We start from the raw sequence: 12461 nt of genomic DNA on the forward strand, positions 1-12461 counted from the left end.
TGGCTTCTGCTTACCCAATGTGCAGAAACAGCAAAGGCTGTTCGGTATGGTTATGATGCTACATAATTTTGACTCTTCCATTCACTTGTCCTTGCCGCCCCGCCGCGGTGGTCTAGTGGCTAAGGTACTCTGCTGCTGAACCGCAGGTCGCGGGATTGAATCCCTACTGCATTTCCGATGGAGGCGGAAATGTAGGCCCGTGTGCTCAGATTTGGGGGCACGTTAAAGAAATCACAGGTAGTCGAAATTTGCGGAGCCCTTCGCTACGGCGTCTCTCATAATCGTATGGCGGTTTCAGCACGTTAAACCCCACATATCGATCGATCCCTATGTAGGGTTTGTCTTTGCCAGTGGTTCTAACGGATTTCTCCCGTGTGCACGAAACAAAGTTACGGTGGTTGGTCACCGAAACAAAGATCTATCCATCAAATTAGTATTAGAAGTGTTACTTGACCACGTGTTGAACTGAGGCACTAGAAATGCAGCGTAATGGCAAGCGATGCATACATTTGTTTATGTAATGGAGTAAATTGTCTACTCTATCCACGGATTGAACGAGACGATTCTGGGAGGAAAAAGCGTTAAGCACAGCAGGCCTGGCCGCGAGGCAATTCGGTCCGAGCGGCACATGATGGTAAATACATGGAGGAAGGTAAAATAGGTGACGACGACTTTGAAGAAAACGCCCCTAAGCTGGTTGGTTCATGATGAGATGCGAGGAGAAAGTACACGAGACAACGGTAGGGTTAAATACTCAACGAAGGAGGTCGGGACCGCCCAAAAAGGCGCGTCACAAAGTGCGACAAATTTTACAAGTACATTTTCTAACGAGCAGTGCACGTAGTCGGCTGAAGTACCACATTAAAGTGCTGAAGCAGTAAAGAAACAATAAATTTGTCTGGACTGCTATCAGATTTCGACAGTACGCCGCTCCACCCGCCCCATGACTTTTGGGTGAGTGTTGTATGGTATCAGATAAAAGTTACTGACTGGACGTTCCAGAACGAATTCGGGACATGCAGTTGCTCTGACAAGGACTCTGGACGCTGCATGACGATAGTTATAGCACGAGAACAGAACGAAGACTTAGATTGTCATAACTATAACTGTAATGTCATACCAACTAGCCCAAGCTGCCATTCTTCTGAGCTGCATGAAAAATCTGGACAATTCCGCAAAATCCGGGACGGTTAACCCTTGACCACGGCGCTTGTCCAGTCTGTCAGCAGTGTTAGCACCGACACTTACACGTATGTACCTTCATGGACAGTTGCCGGTTTTGCAATTTGACCAACGCTTCCTTCAATTATGTTACTAAATAAAAAGCCCTTCGCCGCTGTTCCGTCGATATCTCAGTTGGTAGAGCGGTGAACTGTAGAAGTTTCACTATGGACATCTATAGGTCGCTGGTTCGAATCTGGCTCGACGGAGTTTTTCTTTTAGTGTGTTTTTTTTACTTTTAATTTTTAGGGAGCTTTTAATTGGAGTTTGCTACTGCTTTAGAGGCATCCAAGGCGTAACAAAGTGCATTAAAAATTCAGAAGGACCACAGCACAGCCAGCGTTGTACGTGTGTGGGGCAGGTGTGGGAGGGGGCATTCCAACTCGCTTGAAGTATTGAACTTTGCATGTGTATATGTACCCACATACAAACCCACGCACGAACGTACTTAAAAGCATGGTTACGCACCCCCCACCCAAAAAAAGAAACCTGGTTATGCAACTGAGGTCAGCTTCTCGAGAAGATGTGTACTACCGACTACCAGGTAGCGTTTGAGGCAAGCGGGGGGGGGGGGGGTAGTAAGGTTGAAGCACTTCATCCCAACTTACTAAATGTGAAATGGTGGGTAGGGAGAAGACCCCTTTCCAGGCGCGTAGCCAGAAGTTTTTTTCGGAGGGGGGGGGGGGACAACCTTTTAAATTGACCATTTTTCGTTCTTTATGCCATGGCAAAAACATTTCGGGGTGGGCGGTCACGTGCCCGCTGTAGCAACCCTTGGATCTTCAGTCCAGATTCTTTTCTTATGCTTCAGTCTGAAAGTTTACTTTGAACTGTTGGCATGGGTATGGATTTTTATTTGGTAAGAGGCAGAGAAGTCGGTCTGCTACAAAGGATGTCAGACATGTCATTCAGACCATAGCAATGCCAAAGTTGAAAAGGTACATTTGACAAAAATAAGTCCACCTATTGCAACATCAGCCAGGCTGTCTGAGGCGCTTATTTCTGTTCATTCAACCCGTATTCGTACTGCATTTACCTTTAGTTTCAATTTACATCGGATAAGAAAATAAGTATGAGCATGTCCATATGAAAATATTCTAATATAAATCGAATAGTAGCTCCACGTGATCAATTTACAAATCAAATATCTACTATTTGACTTCACAAATAGCTTCACTCATTAACTTGACAGTCCCAATGTCTTGGCATTGCCCCTTAATGGCTTTGAAGGAAATTTGATATTTATATGATGCATAACACTTGAATGTACGACTTCACAGAGAAGAACAAATTTGAGGGCCCATTCCTCTTAACTTTTGAATGTATAAGCCAAGGATTGGTATTGACACACATACATGGCTTTTGATATTAGACTCGCCGTAAGCCGACACCACCTTAGAAAAAATCCTGTATCTGCCTTTGGTCAACACATTTTTGTTTGCAATCTTATTTTGAGGCCAATACTATGACAATTACATAATTTGCAGTGTGAGATATAGCAATTTATAGCATGCTGAAGCTGTTCCACTCTGTAATTTTTTGTTCACATTTCACTTGTCTATGGCGGCTATACATTTTTTTTGTGCGTACAAATTAGAGTAAATAAGGCAAGGACATTTGTCACACCAGTTTAGTAAGTCACTTCTGTTCTTCTTCAAGCGCATTTGTACTCACACTGTAACTCATCCACTCCTGCTTGAGGCCTGAAAATTCAGGGCAGCAGTACTCGATAAATAGTAAATAATACATGTACTAAAGGCATATTGAAAATATAACTTTTTATTAATAATCACACTTCTTCAGCACATATATTAAGCATCATATGTTACATATGTACAAGAGCCACTATAGTGATAAGGAAAACAAATAAATTAGTGCAATCTAGTGATATTTGCTTGCTACAAATCTCTGGTATGTAACAAGTGAATGCTGATTGGGCATTGGTGCCCTAGTTTTCCCTTTCTGCACGTAGACTTGGTAAATGTCTCTTGATGACCGAGGAACCATGGGTGGGCTTACTTCATAGACAGAGTCGATGTTGAAAGCACTCCGCCTTATTCTAGGAAGAAAAAGAAACGAGATAGAAATGGAAAGACAATGTTATTCCAGATTTTATGTGATTGGTGGGCTGAGCTATATTCTTAAAAACGCTGCTTTACTCACACATTCAAGCATGCAAAATCTCATTACATTATTAACCCTTCGCAGACAATTGTCGGGCCCTGCCGGACAATGCAACACGGCCACAGCAGCCCCTGGTTGGGCACTGCTGGGCAAGTTCTATCGCAGTCGATTTACGCGCGTGTTTTGTCCTTAAACTACGTCTCATTTTTAAAAGAGCAAGTAAGCCTCTTTTACTTGAGCTTTAAGTCATTTTTGGATCAGAATGAATGGAATCTGGGAAAAGGTGTTGGACCAAACATTTTTCAAGAGAGGCCTTTATGGATACCTACATTGTTCGAACTTGAACGAACATGGTCACAAGCTTATCTAAGGGCCTTCTGGTACCATATTGCTACGTGCCAGTGCATGGAGCTGAAGAAGACAAAGCAGATAGACTGGCGCAAGCTAACCTGTGTGGCTGGCGCTGCTCGCCTAACCGGCTGTAAATACATCGGTGACTACCCCTCTGAGTCAGTCTCCTTTCCGTAACATATTTGGTGGAGTTGTGCGATCCCCGTGCTCACCACGGAACTCCGAAGCGGACGCTCCCTCGCGGCTTACAACATGACCACTCAAGACTCCGCTACATCCTCTCCGGTCGCTCCCCCTTCTGCCCGACCTGTCAATCCAGCGCCCGCAACAACTTTCGTGACCCTTCCCGCGCTCAAAGACCCCGGCATGTTCACAGGCAGCGAAGGTTCCGATGTCGACCAGTGGCTACGCCTCTACGAACGCGTTAGCGCCACTTACAGGTGGGATCCCACTCTTATGCTCGCAAACATCATCTTTTATCTCGACGGAACCCCTCGTGTTTGGTTTGATAGCCACGAGCATGACATAACAAGCTGGGACAGCTTCAAGGCAAAGATCCGTGAGCTTTTTGGCAACATCTCTGGTCGCCGTGAAGCTGCGAAAAATGAGTTGTCGACTCGCGCACAATCTTCCACGGAGCCCTACATCTGTTATATTTAGGCTGTCCTTTCACTATGCCGCCAAGCTGACGAAAATATGTCTGAACCTGAAAAAGTTGCCCATATCCTAAAGTGTATCGCCGACGATGCGTTCAACTTGTTGGTATTCAACAATGTGTCATCTGTTGATGCGATCATTTAAGAATGCCACCGGTTCCAACAAGCTAAAAACAGACGCATCTCCCATCAGTTCCACCGCCTCCCGAACACCACTGCGGCGTCCTCGTGTCTCGACACATATCATCCACCAGACACCTGTGACAACTTGATGCGAATCGTCAAGCGGGAGCTTGAAGCAGCTGCTCCAGCTAAGGTGGGACCAACGTCTCCTGACCCTTCTCCGCCAATTACACTGCCTCTCATTCAAGCAGTCGTCCGGCAGGAAATCGCCAGCTTGGGAATTCACTCTATCTCACCGCCTCCCCGCACCGACTACTAGCCCCGATACACGCCTGCACGTCCCTTCCCGACCGGCTCTCCCTCAACGTTCCGTAATCCATCCGCATGACGAGCACACGATGACAAGCCGATATGCTTCTCATGTCACAGAATCGGGCACATTTCTCACCATTGCAGAAGTTGCTGGGGTCCTCCTGCACAACCGTCCTCTCGTCCCTTCTATGCACGTTCTGCCTATCGCCATGAGACCAGCCGCGACCATTTTGCCCAGGAACCTGCTTCTGAACGCTGCTACTCCCGCTCTCCATCCCCCCAACGTTGCCAGTCTCGTTCTCCATAGCCCCGCCGACCATCTTCCCCCGCCTTCCCACGAGGTTCTCCGACGGAAAACTAAGCGTTGCAGCCCCTGGAGGTGGCGCTGCATCGCTCGGACTGACCGAAAATCCTCTTTTGACGATACCGACAAAACGAAACCTCATAGACGTACAAATAGATGGCGTACATGTCACTGCTCTTGTCGACACCGACGCCCAACTTTCCGTGATGACGAGTGATTTTCGCCGCAAGCTCAAGAAGGTTCTCACACCTGCGACCACTCAGTTCGTCCGTGTTGCGGATAGTGGAATAGCATCTATCGTTGGAATGTGCTCCGCTCGTGTGAGCATTGGGGATCGACACACAGTTGTTCTCTTCACTGTCCTTGATAAATGCCCCCACGACGTAATCTTAGGTCTCGACTTCCTGTCCATTCATTCTGCCCTCATAGACTGTTCGACCAGTACGCTCCGTCTACACTTGCCCGCAACAGAACCTCTTACACAACAGCCGAGTCGCCTCTGCACAACGGGACATGTGCCCTCCCTCCACAGACACTGACCTACATAGAGCTCGTGTCAATACCACCAGTTCCCAACGGTGACTATGTTCTGACCCCTATCACCGATGTCCTCATAAGCCGTGGCATTACATTACCGCATACCATTCTGTCCATCGCAGGAAATTCTACGTGCCTCCCAGTTGTCAACTTTAGCTTGACACCTCAAGTTTTGCCACAAGGGATCTCTTTGGCGTTGCTCTGCACCTTAGAAGACAATGCGGTAGATGTTTTCGCGATGGCCGCCCCTTCTGACCCCCACGCTCAACATCAATCTGCCACTTGCTCCGACAGCGCTATACTTCGATGATCGCTTCCAACTTAACGCCGCAGCAGACTGATGAGCTCCACCGGGTTCTGCTGTTCTACATCGATGTTTTTGACATCAGCGACCGTCCGTTGGGGAAAGCTACCGGTATGGGCCACCGCATAAACACTGGTAATGAGCATCCTATTCATAGGCGTCCATATCGGGTGTCGGCGGCCGAGCGTCACATCATCCAAAGTGAGGTCGACAAAATGCTCGCCAAGGACATCATTGAGCCATCCTGCAGTCCTTGGGCTTTTCCTGTAGTGCTAGTCCGCAAGAAAGACTGTGCATGGCGTTCCTGCGTGGATTATCGACACCTAAACAAAATTACCAAAAAAGACGTCTACCCTCTGCCACGAATAGATGATGCGCTTGATTGCCTCTATGGGTCCCACTATTTTTCCTCTATAGACCTTCGTTCCGGCTACTGGCAGATAGAGGTAGATGAAATGGACCGTGAAAAGACGCCATTCATCACTCCCGATGACCTATATCAGTTCAAGGTCATGCCCTTCGGCCTTTGTAATGCTCCAGCTACCTTCGAACGAATGATGAACTCCCTGCTCAGAGGATTCAAATGGTCCACCTGTTTGTGCTACTTGGACGACGTCATCGCCTTTTCACCAACATTTGAAACTCACATAGAGCGTCTCTCAGCCATCCTGGGAATCTTCCGTCGTGCTGGCCTGCAGCTCAACTCATCCAAATGTCACTTTGGACGCCATCAAATCACAGTGCTTGGCCATTTAGTAGACGCCAACGATGTACAACCAGACCCGGCAAAAATAAGCGCCGTCAGAAACTTTCCTGTACCACGATCTGCGAAGGATGTACGCAGCTTTATCGGACTATGCTCCTACTTCCGACGCTTCGTGAAAAATTTTGCGCACATAGCGAGGCCGCTTACACAGCTCCTCAAAAAAGAAGTCCCGTTTTCATGGGGCTCCGAAGAGGCTTCTGAGTTCTCGACTCTCGTCGCTCTTCTCACTACCCCTCCGATTCTGGCACACTTCAACCCTGCTGCCCCTACGGAAATCTGTACAGATGCAAGTGGGCATGGCATTGGTGCAGTGCTGGCTCAGAAACAACATGGCCACGATTGCGTTATTGCATATGCCAGCCGCCTCCTATCCGCCCCTGAACGTAACTATTCGATAACAGAGCGTGAGTGCTTGGCTCTTGTATGGGCGGTGGCGAAATTTCGACCTTATCTATACGGACGCCCATTTTCTGTAGTTACCGACCACCACGCACTCTGCTGGCTCAACTCTCTGAAAGATCCATCAGGCCGCCTTGGTCGCTGGGCTTTGCGCCTGCAAGTTTTCCTATTCGGTGGTCTACAAATCTGGCCACCTACATTGTGATGCCGATTGCCTCTCCCGGTACCCTGTCGACGATCCTGAAGACACTGACGAGCCCACGGAGAACTCTATCTTGTCAGTGTCCGACTTCCTTAATATTGGGGAAGAACAGAAGCGTGATCCAGAGCTGCTTGACATCATCAGCCGTATGGAATCCTCCACAAATGATGCTTTCGTCCGCTACTTTGTCATTCAAAAGGGTGTGCTATACCGTCGCAATTTCCGACCAGACGGGCCCGACCTTCTCATTGTTGTGCCTAAGCATTTGCGCCGCTGTGTTCTCACCGAACTTCACGACGCTCCCACGGCTGGACACCTTGGCGTATCCCGCACGTACGAGCGTGTTCGGCGCCGTTTTTTCTGGCCAGGCCTTGCTCGTTCGGTACGCCGATACGTTGCCACGTGTGACCTATGCCAACGTCGTAAAACACCGTCGCTGCTACCCGCTGGCCATCTTCAACCAATTGACATACCCGCGGAACCATTTTACCGTGTTGGGTTAGACCTGCTTGGTCCTTTTCCCACATCAACATTGAGAAACAAATGAATAGCCGTTATTACAGACTACGCTACACGCTATGCTATTACCCGAGCTCTACCGACCAGCTGTGCAACCGACGTCGCTGACTTCTTGTTACGGGACGTTATATTGATTCACGGTGCTCCGAGACAGCTTCTCACAGACCGTGGCCGTACATTTCTATCCCAAGTAATCGCCGACATTCTGCGTTCTTGTTCCACGCAACACACACTGACAACCGCTTACCACCCTCAAACAAACGGCCTCACAGAACTATTTAACCGCACTTTAACAAATATGCTCGCTATGGACTTGTCGCCCGACCACCGAGACTGGGACCTTGCCTTACCCTACGCAACTTTCGCGTATAATTCATCCCGTCACGACACAGCGGGCTTTTCGCCGTTCTACTTATTGTACGGAAGAGAGCCGACTTTACCACTGGACAGTCATCTCAGCTCGCACCTTCTCCACCAGCGAGTATGCCCGCGACGCGATTGTGCGAGCCGATCATGCCCCTCAGCTTGCTCGTGCTCGGCTGATGGCGTCGCAAACCAACCAATGCCGTCGGTACGATGCGGAACATAGAGACGTACATTTCGCTCCCGGTACCTTCGTTTTACTCTGGTCCCCTCATCGTCGGCTGGGCCTATCCGAAAAACTTCTGTCTCAATACACGGGACCCTACCGTATATTGCGTCAAGTAACACCTGTCACCTACGAGATCAGCCCCATCTGTCCATCATCATCTACTATGCGGCCCAGTGATATCGTACACGTCTCGTGGATCAAGCTCTACAATAATGCGTCAGATAACGACCTTTAAAGCACCGGGACGGTGCCTCCGGCGCCGGGGGTCATGCTACGTGCCAGTGCATGGAGCTGAAGAAGACAAAGCAGATAGACTGGCGCGAGCTAATCTGTGTGGCTGGCGCTGCTCGCCTAACCGGCTGTAAATACATCGGTGACTACCCCTCTGAGTCAGTCTCCTTCCCGTAACAATATCAACAAGCAACATAAGCAACTGTGTGCAAAGACAAACTTATAAAAAATTAAAACAAGCTTCACGTACAACTGCAGAGATCTCTTTGGTGTTGAGATGTTGCTGGCATCATTCTTGCAGGTCATGCCTGACATTTTTCCGAGCGTTACAAACCTGGAACAAAGATACAACATGGAAGATCGTGCTGAGATCAGGCAGCACATGAAACTACTAAGAACAGACAAATGCCACGTGAGAGAGTCACTAAGCTTGTCACTGATTGGTAAGACAGTTATACTGTAGAACAGAGCGAACCATGCTAGAAATGAGTGTTCTCGTGCACTGAAAGATTACAAGAAGCAGCATCTTTAAATGGAAAAGGGGCTATTGTGCCATACCGCTGACATCGACACATCACAGTTAATGTGCTGAAACTAGAAAGACCCATGAAAGATGTTTCTAGCTTAATTTTTTGCCAACCTTGACATTTATGATGAAAAACTAATGTATTAGTTTCAGGTTCAAGCGCAAAAGTTGAAAGAAAGTTCGGCTCATTTTTTCTACCGGCAACTGCCTCCATGCAAGCCTTGAATGAATAGTTCCACGACAATCAAAATGATTTAACATTTCTCTTCAATGCATGTTCTCTTCTCTGTTTTCAAGCAAACTTAAGATGTGAGAGTTAAGCCTGTAAGTGCCTGAAAAGGCAGAATCTTCTGAGAGAAACAAATATAATAGTATAGCTCTATTTTTATTTATTTATTTTTAATTACTGCAGCTTCAATGAGGCTATTGCAGGAGCAGGAAAAAAACAACAGGAACGAATCAACATTCATGAGCAGGCTTCCAAAATTCTTGAAGTGATAGAGAATGAACACTTCTGGGCAGCATATTTCAGGCTTCTATAGTCGACGAGTCTCCAAACTGAATATCCTTACGCGTAACTTTTTCAAATAGTTTTTAAAATGCTATTTCAATTTATTTAGTGCTATCAAGCATAAAATTCAAGGAAATGTGGGACAAGTTTCATCCTGACAGTCACAATAGACCTGAAACACAAGAAGTTTTGTATTTGACCATTCTACACCACCTGGGGAGTCAGATTCTTCAACTAAACTGCTGTAATTCAGACATAGTAATGAGTACAAAGTATTAACTACACTAATTTGAGCATTTACAAAGCGATGATTCCGAATAAAATGTGTAATGTAAGCAATGTGCCAGAAACTGTTGTATATGCTCGGGTGTGAAGATCGTTCTATACAATCACTGTAAATGGCTGCTCATTTTTTGAAAACTGTACAAAAAGTATTTCATGGTCAACTGAATTCACTGCTGCTACTCTTTGACCGTGTCTATAATAATGTTATTCACAAATATTCATTAATAAATATATACATATCCACAAAGTTTTGTCCTAATTGTAAACACTTCGGATGGTATGAATGTGCACATATTAAACTTGTACCTCACACTCGCTACTCAAATCCATGTTTGCTTTCGTTTCTGTCATTAGCATCAATATTGCAATCTTAAGTTGACATACTTTTCAGCAGCATCATGCAGCAACAATTATCAAGGATTCTAATCTGATCTGATAAAGAAAATGATAGCAATAGAAGAGATGAAATTGAAGGACACCAATAGAATGCAGACATCATTGTTGCTTACCTCTTGTATATGGTAAGGTCCTTGGGTGAAGGCTCGTGTATCTCCCTGCCATAAGTCTGCAGCATTGTTTGAAAAACGGACTGTGCGAGATAATGGGAGAGTCATGTAAACGATAACATGACGACACTGCAAATTCACTCTTTTCAAGAACTACTTATTGTTCGTATATCCTTTCAAGATTTAGCAAAATGTTTGCATATCTTTGCAATCTTTGCACATATCTTCATGTGGTTATGAGTTGCATCTAAAGCCGATTTTTATTGCTTGAATGCTGCAGATGTGAAGGATCAACATAGTGACTACTTCATTGTATTGTGTTGCTCACACACAAAGGTGAACACAAAGCCTGCTAAAAACGTGACGTTCTAGTAAAAACGGGATTTTGAATTGTAGGTCAATTTATCTAACAGTGCGCAGTAAAATCTCACTAATTCAAAGCTTTATGAAAACAAATATGCTTGCTTAGGTACATAAAGTCAAGTAAAATAACTCTTAGGGTCATAAAACTAAGATTGACGAAAGCCAAAGAAAGTTGTATCGGATTATGGAATGACAAGCAGTGCATGACATGTTAATGCAGTAATATTTGCACTTTCAAAAGTTGAAACAGCTGTGTTCATGAGCCATGACCACAATAGTAGCTGTGTCTGTGGTCATACCCATATGCATGAAGAATGTTAGAGTGACATATCTGCGCCACTAGCTCCCACACATTGGGCAACATCTATTGAACACCTGCATTCCAACTTTCTAAGAAAGAGTGACACTTCAAGAAAAAATCATGTTTAACTTAAATTACCGGGGTTTGTTCAGGGTGTAGTTGAGGTGTTGTGGAGTTTTTACCCAAAAATGATGGAACCTAAGTACAATATATGCTCCAACAAAGCTCAAAGGACAGGCAAATATGTTCCATTTAACAGAAGTTCCATTTACTGAGGGAACAGGAGTGATGAATTTAAGTACGAAACCAATCATAGTAGAGGTAGTTGTTTCACTTAAGCAGCCATTTCATTTAAGAGGTTTTTGTTTACTGAAAATCTACTGTATATGTAAATAAAGCTGAAAGATTTTTTGACACAGTCTTTCACCAGAGACAAAGTTGGTACTGCGACAAACCTTGAATGTGAAAGGCTTTTGCGACAGGTCATTTGAGGATGACTCGTCACTCTCAACCATAAACTCTGGGTCTGCGTCGCTTGAAACTGAGCTGTCCGAGTCGCTGGCATCGCTGGAAGTGGACATGGTGGACGAGATGTCAGTCACAGAAGGGTTGTGCTGCTTATTGCCACCAGCACTTTCGCGGTGCTTTCCTGGCCTGATCCGCACTGAAAATGGGCTGTAGTCCGTGGCAGAATTTCGCATGATATCCCTATAGAAAGATTCAGCCATGCCAAGGTTAGAGAAACTACATAAACACATCAACCAACCGTCAAAAAAGGAGGTTGTCACTGGTCTACCTGTTGCTGACACGAAGGCAGTATTGGAATCTAAGCTTGAGTGAGTTGATAGGGATTCAAGTTTGTAAATGTGTGCTCTTCATGCTGATAGATGAAAGAAGTACACAGGATGTGTGCAATTTCACAACTATCCCGTCTATCCCATCCTGTCTACTCATTTTGTCTATTCTTCAAACATTGTGAAGTGCACACACAAGTATGAAGGCAGCAGCACAAATCCGATTAAAATCCACTCTAGTAGTATTTGTTTTTGACAACAAAATGAATAGCATATATGACACTTGTAGCACTGCCAACATATTGGCTTTTCATTACATAGGAGATTTGGTTAGTTTGGGTGAATCAAAATTTATGCTTAACTTTATCTTTTATTCATTACACACTCGCATTTATAGACTGTCATAACAAAGGGCTATAGCTAGTGAAAGTAATTCTACTTACAAAAGAAATACTAATAGGGAAATTCGGTGTGTTTATTGCTTTTACAAGTCTGAAAACGGGACACAAAATGCTTCAGAGAAGAAATGTCACT

General features: G+C 45.5%; 1 pseudogene; it reads right to left on the reverse strand.

Moving 5' to 3' along the window:
* Positions 1-2982: 2982 nt before the first annotated feature.
* Positions 2983-12461, reverse strand: part of LOC119162243 (polyphosphoinositide phosphatase-like) — a 51589-nt pseudogene continuing 42110 nt past the window's right edge.

This window comes from Rhipicephalus microplus, chromosome X (genome assembly GCF_043290135.1).
Source record: "Rhipicephalus microplus isolate Deutch F79 chromosome X, USDA_Rmic, whole genome shotgun sequence".
Classification (NCBI taxonomy): Eukaryota; Metazoa; Arthropoda; class Arachnida; order Ixodida; family Ixodidae; genus Rhipicephalus; species Rhipicephalus microplus.